Source organism: Callithrix jacchus, chromosome 9 (genome assembly GCF_049354715.1).
Source record: "Callithrix jacchus isolate 240 chromosome 9, calJac240_pri, whole genome shotgun sequence".
Classification (NCBI taxonomy): domain Eukaryota; kingdom Metazoa; phylum Chordata; class Mammalia; order Primates; family Cebidae; genus Callithrix; species Callithrix jacchus.
In genome coordinates this window covers 126,097,993-126,110,270 of record NC_133510.1, presented here as the reverse complement: position 1 = coordinate 126,110,270, position 12,278 = coordinate 126,097,993, and the positions used below count along the sequence as shown (strand labels likewise).

Below are 12,278 nucleotides of genomic sequence, written 5' to 3'. Positions count from 1 at the left end.
CCCCTGACCTCTGACCCCTGACCTCTGACTTCTGCTTGGGCAGCGGCCTCATCGCCTGGTTATGTTTTTCCACTAGACCACAGCTCTCTTTTCAGCCCTCCGTGGTGGAGTTGCAGAGAGACTTTGGGTGGCCCAGGGCCTCCCCCCATGTCCAGGAGCCCCATCTGCACCCCTCCCATCACAGGGTCTCTGGTGCAGACATTCCTGTCTGTCTCCATGGGGATTGCGCAGAGGGATACAGACATCTCAAAATCCCAGGGGCTTCTGTGCTTCCTGGGACAGCTGAACTGAGGCCCAGCAAATGCCACCTGTTCTTTTCCTTGAGGGCCCAGGCACCCGACACCCACCCCAGTCCGTGCAGCAGAGCAGCATTACCCAGCAGGACAGCTCAGTCAGCGAGGAGGGGTAGGCCCGGACACAGGAAGACCACTGCGGTTGTTCTTACTTGCTGAATTGTGAAGAAGTCTGGGGTCCCAGGAGGAGGGCTTTGTGCCAGCTGGTAGAGTAGTATTTCGATTTGTTTGTTTGTTTGTTTGTTTTCTGAGACAGACTCTTGCTCTGTTGCCCAGGCCGGAGTGCAGTGGCACAGTCTTGGCTCACTACAACCTCCACCTCCCGGGTTAGAGTTGTTCTCCCACCTCAGCCTCCCGAGTAACTGGGACTACAGGCACCCACCAGCACACCTGGCTAATTTTTGTGGGTTTTTTTTTTTTTTTGAGACAGAGTCTCACTCTGTCACCCAGGCTGGAGTGCAATGGCACACTCTTGGCTCACCGCAACCTTCTCCTCCCAGGTTCAAGCTATTCTCCTGCCTCAGCCTCCCAAGTAGCTGGGATTACAGGTGCACATCACCACGCCCAGCTGATTTTTGTATTTTTATGTAGAGACCAGGTTTCACCGTGTTGGTCAGGCTAGTCTCGAAACCCTGACCTTGTGATCTGCCTGCCTCAGCCTCCCAAAGTGCTGGGATTACAGGCATGAGCCAGCGTGCCTGGCTAATTTTTATGTTTTTAATAAAGATGGGCTTCACCATGTTGGCCAGCCTGGTCTGGAACTCCTGACTCAGATGATCTGCCTGTTTGGCTTCCCAAAAGTGCTGGGATTATAGGCATGAGCCACCGAACGTGGCCAGCCCTGCCTTTCTCTTATAAAAACCCTTGTCATTGGATTTAGGGGCCACCTAGGTAATCCGGGCTGCTCTTGTCTGGAGATCCTTGGCTTCACTGCATCTGCAAAAACCCTTTTTTCCAAATACGGTCACTTCACAGGTTCGGGGGTTTGACAAGGGAATCTTTCGGAGCCACCACTCTGCCTGGTACAAAGGGGAACTTGCAACCCTGGTTAGAATTAACCTCAGGACTTCTGTTTGATTTTAGGAAGCAGGAGGTTAAGTGTTTGGAGACTTAACATAACTTCAGATGTTTGAAATTATGAAAATTTGAAATTATAAAGTTGGAAATTCCAGTTTTCATGCGAGATCAGCTGTTTTTTAGGTATTGGCTCAATACATAAAAAATAGCTGATCTCGCATGTTGCTGCTCTGACAAAACCACGGATGCACAAAGCGCGCGTGCGGGGTGGTCTTCAGCCTGCGGCCTCTAGTCTGCAGCTTCAGTGTTGGACATCCCTGCTCTGCAAAGTCCCTGCCAAGGGGCTTCCTGGCCCCAGCCCAGTCCTGTTCCAGTCTAAGCTCCTCTCCCGTTTCCCATCTTTTCTCATCCCTCCACTCGCAGGCTGAGAATGGAGTCAGCTCCAGCCCCTTGATTTGTAAACCCACACCCAAAAGTGGGCCTTGGGAGACAAAAGAACCTTCCAGAGACCGAGCTAGCTGCTTTTTAGAAAGTACATAGGATTTTTAAAAATTAATGTTTAATTTTGGAATAATTTTAGATTTACAGAAAAGTCTCAAGACAATACAGAAAGTTCCCGTATGTGCCTCACAGCACTGGGGTACATTTGTCACAACTGGGAAACCAACACGGCACGTCACTATCCATGAAACTGCCGCTCCGGCCAGTTGTCCTGGCACTTGAGGAGGCGAGGCTATGAGTTCAAGGCCAACCTGAGCAACATAAGCAACTCTCATTCATTAACAACAACAACAAAAAGAAACTGCTGCTATATTTGTGTGTCACTAGTTTTCTCACTAATGTCCTCTTTTTTTCCCAGGGTCCCACATGACATTTAAGACAGGAGTGTTGTTTGTTTGGTTGGTTGTTTTGAGACAGGATCTTGCTCTGTCACCCAGACTGGAGTGCAGAGGTGCAATCACAGCTCACTGCAGCCTCAACCTTCTGGGCTCACGCATTCCTCCCACCTTAGCCTTCAGAGTCACTATCAGTGAAACTGCAAGCTGTATTTGTGTGTCACTAGTTTTCTCACTAATGTCCCCTTTCTATTCTCTGTCTCAGAGTAGCTGGGACTACAGGTGCAGGCACACACCACCATGCCCAGCTAATTTTTTTTTTTTTGGTAGAGACAGGTCCTTGCTTTGTTGAATAGGATGGTCTCGAACTCCTGGCCTCAAGCAATCCTCCTACTTCAGGCTCCCAAAGTGTTGAGATTATAGGTGTGAGCCTCCATACAGGGCCAGAGATATAATGTTTTCTTTTGTATTTTGTTTGCTTGTTTTTGAGACAGAATCTCTCTCTGTTGCCAGGCTGGAGTGCAGTGATGCGATCTTGGCTCGCTGCAACCTCTGCCTCCCTGGTTCAAGCGATTCTCCTGCCTCAGTCTCCTAAGTAGCTGGGACTACAGGCGCCCGCCACCAGGGAGATCTAGTACATTAATGATGTTGTGTAACCATCATGATTATCTAGTTCCAGTACATTTTCATCACGCTAACAGAAAGCCCTATACACATTAACATTCACTCCCCAGTTCTTCCTCCGCACAGCCCCTGGCCACCAGCAATCTAAAATCTGGCTCTATAGATGGCCCTTCTGGCTTCTTCACATACATGGAACCCTATACTATGTGCCCTTTCGTGTTTGGCTTCTCTCATCACCTGTGCAAGATCCAACCGTCTTGTGGCATGAATCAACACTTCATTCCTTTTAATGGCTGAGTAATATCCTATCGTACGGCTTGCCACATTTTGTTTATCCATCATCCACTGATAGATATTTGGGCTGTTTCCACCTTTGGGCTATTGCAAACAGTGCTGCTGGGCACACTCATGTTTTTTGTGGAAGTCTGCTTTCACCTCTCTTGGGTAGATGCCTGGGAGTGGAATTGCTGGGTCCCATGGGAACTCTATGCTCAACCTTTTGAGGAACTGCCAGACTGTCTGCTACAGCAGCTGCACCATTCTGCATTCCCATGAGCAATGCACGAGGACTGCAGTTTCCCCACGTCCTCACCAACACTTGTTATTTTCTGGTTTTGTTTTTGTTTTGAATTAGCAGCTCCAGGGCCAGGCTCACACCTGTAATCCCAGCGCAAGAGTTTAAGACCAGCCTGGGCAACATCTGGTTGTAGGTGTGAAACCCCGTCTCTACTAAAACACAAGAAATTAGCGGTGTGGTGGCACACACCTGTGGTCTCAGCTGTTCATGAGGCTGAAGTGGGAGAATTGCTTGAACCTGGGAGGCAGAGGTTATGGTGAGCCAAGATCATGCCACTGCACTCCAGGTTGGGTGACAGGGTGAGACCCTGTCTCAAAAAAGAAAATGTGGGGTTCCCTTGTTCAAAAATTAAGAATTTCAAGAGGGCAACCAGAGCATAAGGTCAAGCGTGGGGACTTGTACAGTGGCATAGGCTGTGTGTCCAGAGAGCTGGCACTGCCTCCATCTTCTCCCTACTCCTGAGTCTGGGCGGTCAGGAACTCCAGGCTGGTCTTGAACTCCAGACCTCAAGTGATCCACCCACCTCGGCCTCCCAAAGTGCTGGGATTATAGGCGTGAGCCACCACGCCTGGCCATGTTTTCATTTTGTACTGGGCTCTGCAAATTTTATCCTGGTCCTGGGTAGCTGTCCCAGCTGGAGGCAGGGTCTGGGGAGGCCTTCTCATCCTTGGCATCTGGGGGGTGGGGCTGTTTTTGTTTTTATTTTATTTAAAAAAATTTGGCCGGGCATGGTGGCTCACGCCTGTAATCCCAGCACTTTGGGAGACCAAGGTGGGCAGATCACCTGAGGCTGAGAGTTGGAGTCCAGCCTGACCAACATGGAGAAACACCATCTCTACTAAAAATACAAAATTAGCCGGGTGTGGTGCATGCCTGTAATCCCAGCTACTCAGGAGGCTGAGACAAGAGAATCGCTTGAACCTAGGAGGCAGAGTTTGCGGTGAGCTGAGATTGCACCACTGCACTCCAGCCTGGGCAAAAAGAACAAAACTCTGTCTCAAAAAAAAAAAGAAGAAGAAGAAGAAAATAATTTTGTAGTATCAGGGTCTTGCTAGGTTGCCCAGGCTGGACTTGACCTCCTGGACTCAAGGATCATCCCATTTTGGCCTCCCGAAGTGCTGAGATTTCAGGCATGAGCCACTGCACCTGGGTCTGTTTCGTTTTTTAAATTGGAAACATTTGAAAAGCGCAGAGAATTCTACAACCAGCACCCTGCTGCCTTCTCCCAGCTCTTCAGCCTGGGCCTTTCCCACCAGGCAAAGCCCTGGCTACGGCCCGTCCCCTATCTCTGACTGCCCCTCCCTGTCCTGAGCTGGTCTTGGAAGCTGGATGAGGGCTTCAGGTAGCTGATGAGTCTTCTAAATGGCTGGTCTCAGCTGACTCTGCCCCACCATGCGTGTTGGGAGGAGGCCGTTCACCTGACCGGGATCAAAGTCAGAGCTGACAGCTCCTCAGGGACAGAGGCCCAGGACCCAGAGGTGCTGCTCATCAACTGCAGAATTGGAGGACACTGAAGATGGGCTCTTTGAGGCCGGCATCCTCCCCCCAGGTGGCAGGAGTGACGGTCCCCTGCCCATGCACGGTGGGTATGCCAGGCATCTAATCTCACCTTCCTCTCAACCTCCCACATTTGCTTTTCTCCCTGAGCTGGGCTGAGGTTTCCCTTACCATAGGAAACATCCACAGCTGGTGACAAGCTCAGAGTCCATTCTCCTCATCAGGGCTGACAGGCACAGTTTCGCAGTTGTGGCCTGCCTAAGGGTGCCTGGCTATGAGGGTGAGCTCACATTCACACTATGTTCAAAACCTTCTATCAGGCCGGGCACGGTGGCTCATGCCTGTAATCCCAGCACTTTGGGAGGCCAAGGTGGATGGATCACTTGAGGTCAGGAGTTTGAGATCAGCCTGGCCAACATGGTGAAACCCGTATCTACTAAAGATACAAAAATTAACCGGGCATTGTGGCATGCACCTGTAGTTTCAGCTACTTGAGAGGCTGAGGCAGGAGAATCACTTCAACCCATGAGGCAGAGGTTGCAGTGAGCCAAGATCGTACCATTGCACTCCTGCCTGGGTGACAGAGGGAGCCTCTGTCTCAGGAAAAAACAAACAAACAAACAGGCCGGGCACAGTGGCTCACTCCTGTAATCCCAGCACTTTGGGAGGCCAAGGTGGGCAGATCACCTGAGGTCAGGAGTTCCAGACCAGGCTGGACAACATGGCAAAACTCCCATCAATTTTGTAAAAATACAAAAATTAGCTGGGCGTGGTGGTGGGTGCCTGTAGTCCCAGCTACTTGGGAGGCTGAGGCAGGAGAATCACTTGAATCCAGGAGGCAGAGGTTGCAGTGAGCCGAGATCTTGCCACTGCACTCTAGCCTGGGTAACAGTGAAATTTTGTCTCAAAAACAAACAAACTCAGGGGCTGGTGCACTCAGTACTGTACATGCTCCACACGAAGAACATAGGAGAGGAGATGGAACCAGCCGGGTGACATTAGGGAGCAGTGGGAATGGTGGTGAACTGGAGACCTGATTCCTCCTTAACTGGGTCACTGGCTGCTCTGAGCAGCCAACTCTCACCACGAGGAAATGGAGACCTAACAGGCCTTCCCATTTTTCAAGGGAAGTCAGCAAACCACATCTTTTTTGTGCAATCTCCCATGTGTACTGCAAGCATCAAATTCAAACTTTAATAACCACAAATAGGCCGATGAAATAAGTCCTTTGCCTCTGGTTTGTCACCTCAGGTTTATGCCTATTTCATTTTTCTGAGATACGGTGTCACTCCATTGCTCAGGCTGGAGTGCAGTGGTACCATCTTGGCTCACTGCAACCTCTGCCTCCCCTAACTCAGGTCATCCTCCCACCTCTCAGCCTCCTGAGAAGCTGGGACCAAAGGTACATGCCACCATGCCTAACTAATTTTTGCATTTTATTTCAGAGATGGGGTTTTGCCTTGTTGCCCAGGTCTCAAACTCCTGGGCTCAAGTGATCCACCTGCCTTGGCCTCCCAGAGTGCTGGCATGACAGGCAGGAGCCACTATCTGACCTACTCACTTTAGCTCTCCACACAAATTTGCCAAACATGGTGGCGTGCACCTGCAGTCCTGGCTTGTCAGGAGGCTGAGGTGGGAGGATCACTTGAGCCTGGGAATTCAAGGCTGCAACGAGCCAGGATTGTGCTGTTTCTGTTTTCTCGGGCGTGGCTTTCAAACCTTTTTTCTGGGCACTCCACACACACACAAAAATGTTACTGAGGCGGTTTAAACTTAGAAGCACGTTCATCTGCAGCTGTTACTTTGTGAGTAATAAACTTTTGTGCATATACATCTGTGTGTTTATATTTGTATTTTGAGTGACAGTAAACGTTTCTCCAGCATCCCACTTGCATATTACTGTTTCATAGCGCTGCCCATCTGCAGTTATTGTTGTTATTATTATTTTGAGCAGAATCTCACTCTGTCGCCCAGGCTGGAGTGCAGTGGTGCAATATCAGCTCCTCCACCTCCCGGGTTCAAGGATTCTCCTGCCTCAGCCTCCTGAGTAGCTGGGATTACAGGCACCTGCCACCACGCCCAGCTAATTTTTGTATTTGTATTTTTAAAGTAGAGATGAGGTTTCACCATGTTGGTCAGGCTGGTCTCAAACGCCTGACCTTGTGATCTGCCTGCCTCGGCCTCCCAAAGTGCTGGTATTACAGGAGTGAGCCACCGTACCCGGTTGCTGTAATTATTTTTTTTTTTACTTCATTTTGTTTATTTGTTTACTCTGTCATTGTTTCTCTCCCACATTAGATTTCTTCTTGGTCACTGCTGTCTCCCCCAGTGCCTAGAACAGTAGCTGACACATTGTATATGCTCACTAAACAGCCATTAAAGAAATACTTGAGCTACGCATAGAGGCCCGTGCCTGTAATTCCAGCTACTCGGGAGGCTTAGGTGGGAGGATCACTTGAGTCCACGAGTTTGAGGCTGCCGTCAGCTGTGATCGTGCCACTGCACTGCAGCCTGGGCAACAGAGCATGAGTCTGTCTCTACAAAACTTGAAAAAAAAAAAAAAGGAATGATTGAACTGTTGGACACATTGTAACATAGTGTGAAAAGTATGAACACAGTCCAATCACTTCATTTAACAGACAGGGAAACTGAGGCCCAGAGAAAAGAAATGACTTCAGGGTTATAAATGTATTTAGCAAAGTGGCGGAGGCTGGAACCAAGGCCCCCGCGCTCCCTGCGGCTGCCTTCATCTGGAGAATGTATTTCAGTTTCCAACTTGCCAGGTTGGACCCAGCCCAAGTGCAATGGCTGGTGCAGCTGCTGAGCCATGAGAGGTCCCTGAGGTGTCTTGGGATCCTAGGGGCCCACAGGGACCCTGGTGGTGACTTTGGGTGAAGATGTGCACTATGAACCTTGGGGGGCAGAGCCCCTTCCCCATGCCCCCGCTGTCTGCTGCAGCTCCCCTGTTGACTGGACTGGTCTGAGTCAACCTCCCCTGTGTTGGGAGGTTCAAAAGCCAGGCCTGAGAAAACAGAAACAGCACACAGGAGGGTTAAGCCCGACGGCCCTGGCTCTTCAGGCTTTTGTTCCAGATCTTTTGGGGTCATAAACCCCTTGGAAATTCGATGAAAATTCTAGAAACTCTCCCCAGAAAAGTCCCCATGCACATAAAGCATTGTAGGCGATTTGTGGGAAATGTGTGGTATTTTATGATTCCTCTGTCAGGAGGCCCTGAGTTGAGGACTGTTGATCCACTGGGATTAACAATGAAGAATTTAAGAATTAGCCAATAAGAAGTATTGGCGTGAGGCAGGACACAGTGGTGCCTGCCTGTAGTTTCAGCTACTCAGGAGGTTGAAGCGGGAGGATTGCGTGAGGCTGGGAGGTCGAGGCAGAAGTGAGCCACAATTGCGCCACTGCACTCCAGCCTCAGCAACAGAGTGACACCTTGTCTTGAGACAAAAAAGTGCTGAGCACTGTGGCTCACAACTGTAGTGCCAACACTTTGGGAGGCTGAGGCAGGTGGATCATTTGAGTCTAGGAGTTCAAGACCAGCCTGAGCAATATAGTGAGACCGCCCCCCCCATTTCTACTAAAAACTAAAAAAAAAAAAAAAAAAGAAAAATTAGCCAGACGTAGTGGCATGTGCCTGTAGTCTCAGCTACTTCAAAAGCTGAGGTGGGAAAATTGCTTAAGCCCAGGAGTTTGAGGCTGGAGTGAGCCCATAACTGCACCACTGCACCCCGGCACAGGTGGTAACAGAGCGAGACCTTCTCTCTAAATAAAACTGTAATAATAATAGATTGGAAGACTACACAACCAATTCATGTGGGAGTTTGTCTGGGGATTGGAAACAACATGAAGACATGCAATGCTTTACTTTTTTTTTTTTTGTTTTGAGATGGAGTCTTGCTCTGTCACCCAGGCTGGAGTACAATGGTGTGATCTCAGCTCACCGCAACATCTCCTCCCAGGTTCAAGCAATTCTCCTGCCTCAGCCTCCCAAATAGCTGGGACTACAGGTGTGCACCACCACGCCTGGCTAATTTTTGTATTTTTAGTAGAGACGGAGTTTCACCATTTTGGGAAGTGTGGTCTCCATCTTCTGACCTCGAGATCTGCCTGCCTCGGCCTCCCAAAGTGCTGGGATTACAGGCGTGAGCCACCGAGCCTGGCCCAGTGCTTTACTTCTTTAAGAATGAAAATACAGACTTGGCTGGGCATGGTGGCTCACGCCTGTAATCCCAGCACTTTGGGAGGCCGAGGCAAGTGGATTACCTGAGACCAAGAGCTCAAGACCAGCCTGGCCAACGTGGTGAAACCCGTCTCTACTAAAAATACAAAAATTAGCTAGGCGTGGTGGTGCACACCTGTAGTCCCAGCTACTCAGCAGGCTGAGGCAGGAGAATTGCTTGAACCTGGGACGCAGAGGTTGCAATGAGCTGAGATTGCACCACTACACTCCAACCTGGGCAACAGAGTGAGACTCCTCAAAAAAATAAATAAATAAAGCCCATATTTCTTAAAAAAAAAAAAAAAAGACTCGAAGCAAAGAGAGGAAATTGTTGGCAATGGCTAGTCCTGAGCGGTGGGTACCATGTGTTTGCTACATTGTTCTGTGTACATTTCTGAATACCAGCATTTTCTTCAGGGGTAGGGGAGGGGATACTGTAAACAAACTAAGGAACTCTGGTGTGATAAGTGCTGCTGTGTCCTAGGAAGACTTCCTGGGAGAAATGGAAAGCAGCTGTTCCCACTTCTGTTGACTGAAAATAGAAGTCATTAAGCCACCCAACAGCAAGCCACTGCATCCGCCTAGAACCTGGCCCGGACCTGAGCGGCCACCGGGGCACCTCCACCTCCTCCCTCCTTAGTCCCTTTATTCATATTCAGTGAGCCCAGCCGGAAGCAGGGGCCTGGCACTCTAGACAATTCCACGGAGAAGCAGCTCTGGAATCCAGCACTGACACAGCCATTGCTGCTGACCATTTGTTTCCGGCCCCAGGTAAGGAAGCTGTTATCATTTCAAATACGGAAAATTTTTTAATTTTTTGTTTTGGCAGCGGGAGCTCAGAAGGAGGTTTGTTTTTTTTTTTGCTGTTGTTTTTTGAAACCGAGTCTCGCTTTGTCGTCCAGGCTGGAGTGCAATGGCGTGATCTTGGCTCGCTGTCACCTCCATCTCCTGGGTTCAAGCAATTCTCCTGCCTCGGCCTCCTGAGTAGCTGGGACTACAGGCCACCACATGTGACTAATTTTTTATATTTTAATAGAGATGAGGTTTCACCTTGTTAGCCAAGATGATCTTGATCTCCTGACCTTGTGATCTGCCTGCCTCAGCCTTCTGAAGTGCTGGGATTACAGGCGTGAGCCACTGCGCCCGGCCAAGGTTAATTCTTTAATGTTTGCCTTTTTTTTTTTTTTAGATGGAGTCTCACTCTGTGGCCCAGGCTGGAGTGCAGTGGCGTGATCTCAGCTCACCACAATCTCCACCCCATGGGTTCGAGTGATTCTCCTGCCTCTGCCTCCCCAGTAGCTGGGATAACGGGCATGTGCCGCCACACCCAGCTGATTTTTATATTCTTAGTAGAGACGGGGTTTCACCAGGTTGGCCAGGCTGGTCTCACCTCAGGTGATCCACCTGCCTCAGCCTCCCAAAGTGCTGGGATTACAGGCATGAGCCACTGTGTCCAGCCAACGTTTGCTTTTTAAATTGTGGTAAAATATACATAACATTAACTATTGCATGTATTATTATTGTTATTTTTTAGACACTGCCTAGCCTGTAGGGTAGTGGTGCCATTATAGCCCACTGAAGCCATGAAATTCTGGGCTCAAGCAATCCTTCTGCCTCAGCCTCCTACGGGACTACAGGCTGTGCCACCATGCCTGGCTAATTTTTAGATTTTCTGTAGAGACAGGGTTGTCGTTATATTGCCCAGGCTGGTCTTACACTCCTGTCTGAAGCGATCCTTCTGCCTCAGCCTCTGAAAGTGCTGGCATTACAGGCGTGAACCACCATGCCCGGCCCACTTTATGTGACTTTAACTCATTGAATCCTCACAACAAGTCCATGAGGCAGCTACTATGGTTAATATAGTTTTTCAAAAAAAAATTACAGGCTGGGATACACCTGTAATCCCAGCACTTTGGGAGGCTGAGGCGGGCAGATCACGAGGTCGGGAGATCAAGACCGTCTGGCTAACACGGTGAAACCCTGTCTCTACTAAAAGTACAAAAAAATTAGCCGGGAGTGGTGGTGGTGGGCGCCTGTAGTCCCAGCTACTTGGGAGGCTGAGGCAGGAGAATCACTTGAACCAAGGAGGTTGCAGTGAGCCAAGATGGCACCACTGCACTCCAGCCTGGGTGACAGAGACTCCGTCTCAAAAAAAAAAAACAAAAAACACGAGAAAGACAAGTAAGATGAAGTAACCTGCAAGAATTAAGTGGCACAGCACTGGGGGCTTAACACAGGCAGCCTGAACACCTGAACTCTGAACTGGAGCCCTTAACCTTTGCTGCGGGCCGCGGACAGGTTTGTATGATTCTCTAATCTCCACCTGAATTCCTTTCCACCCTTGCCTTTTCTGTTTTGTTTTGTTTTTCCTTAGCAATTGTCACAAGGGCTGCCTGCCTGAGTCACTAACAGGAAAGGGCTGAGAAAGAAGCATTGCCAATGGTTTCACTTAACTGCTTTTTATTCTTTCCTCAAAGAGGAGGAAGTCGACCATTTAAACAGGTGAGTTGGCCAGGTGTGATGGTACACGCCTGTAATCTCAGTACTCTGGGAGGCCAAGGCGGGCGATCACCCGAGGTCAGAGTTTGAGACAAACCTGGCCAACATGGTGAAACCCTGTCTCTACTAAAAATACAAAAGTTAGCTGGGTGTGGTGGGGAAGCTGAGGCAGGAGAATCACTGGAACCACAGTCTGGCACTTCCTCAAAAAGCTGAACATGAACCTGGGCACTGTGACTCACGGTTGTAACCCCAGCACTTTGGGAGGCTGAGGTGGGAGGTTTGCTTGAGGCCAGGAGTTTGAGAACAGCCTGGGCAACATAGTGGGACCCTATCGCTACAAAAATCAAAAAATTAGCCAGGTGTAGTAGTACACACCGGTGGTCCCTGCTACTTGGGAGGCTGAGGCAGAAGGATCCTTTGAGCCCAAGGAGGTTGAGGCTGCAGTGAACCATGATGGTGCCATTGCACTTCAGCCTGGATGGCAGAGTGAGACCTCGTCTCTAAAAACAATAAAATAGGCCGGGCGCGGTGGCTCAAGCCTGTAATCCCAGCACTTTGGGAGGCCGAGGCGGGTGGATCACGAGGTCAAGAGATCGAGACCATCCTGGTCAACATGGTGAAACCCCGTCTCTACTAAAAATACAAAAAATTAGCTGGGCACGGTGGCACGTGCCTGTAATCCCAGCTACTCAGGAGGC

The 12,278-nt window shown here is 49.6% G+C and overlaps 1 long non-coding RNA gene across 1 annotated transcript; it reads left to right on the top strand.

Moving 5' to 3' along the window:
* The first annotated feature begins 9,725 nt into the window (after nt 1-9,725).
* LOC100413103 (uncharacterized) lies at nt 9,726-11,581 on the top strand. Its single transcript, XR_004729160.3, has 2 exons — nt 9,726-9,849; nt 11,453-11,581. It is a non-coding gene; the product is annotated as an uncharacterized LOC100413103 (long non-coding RNA).
* Nucleotides 11,582-12,278: the final 697 nt, after the last annotated feature.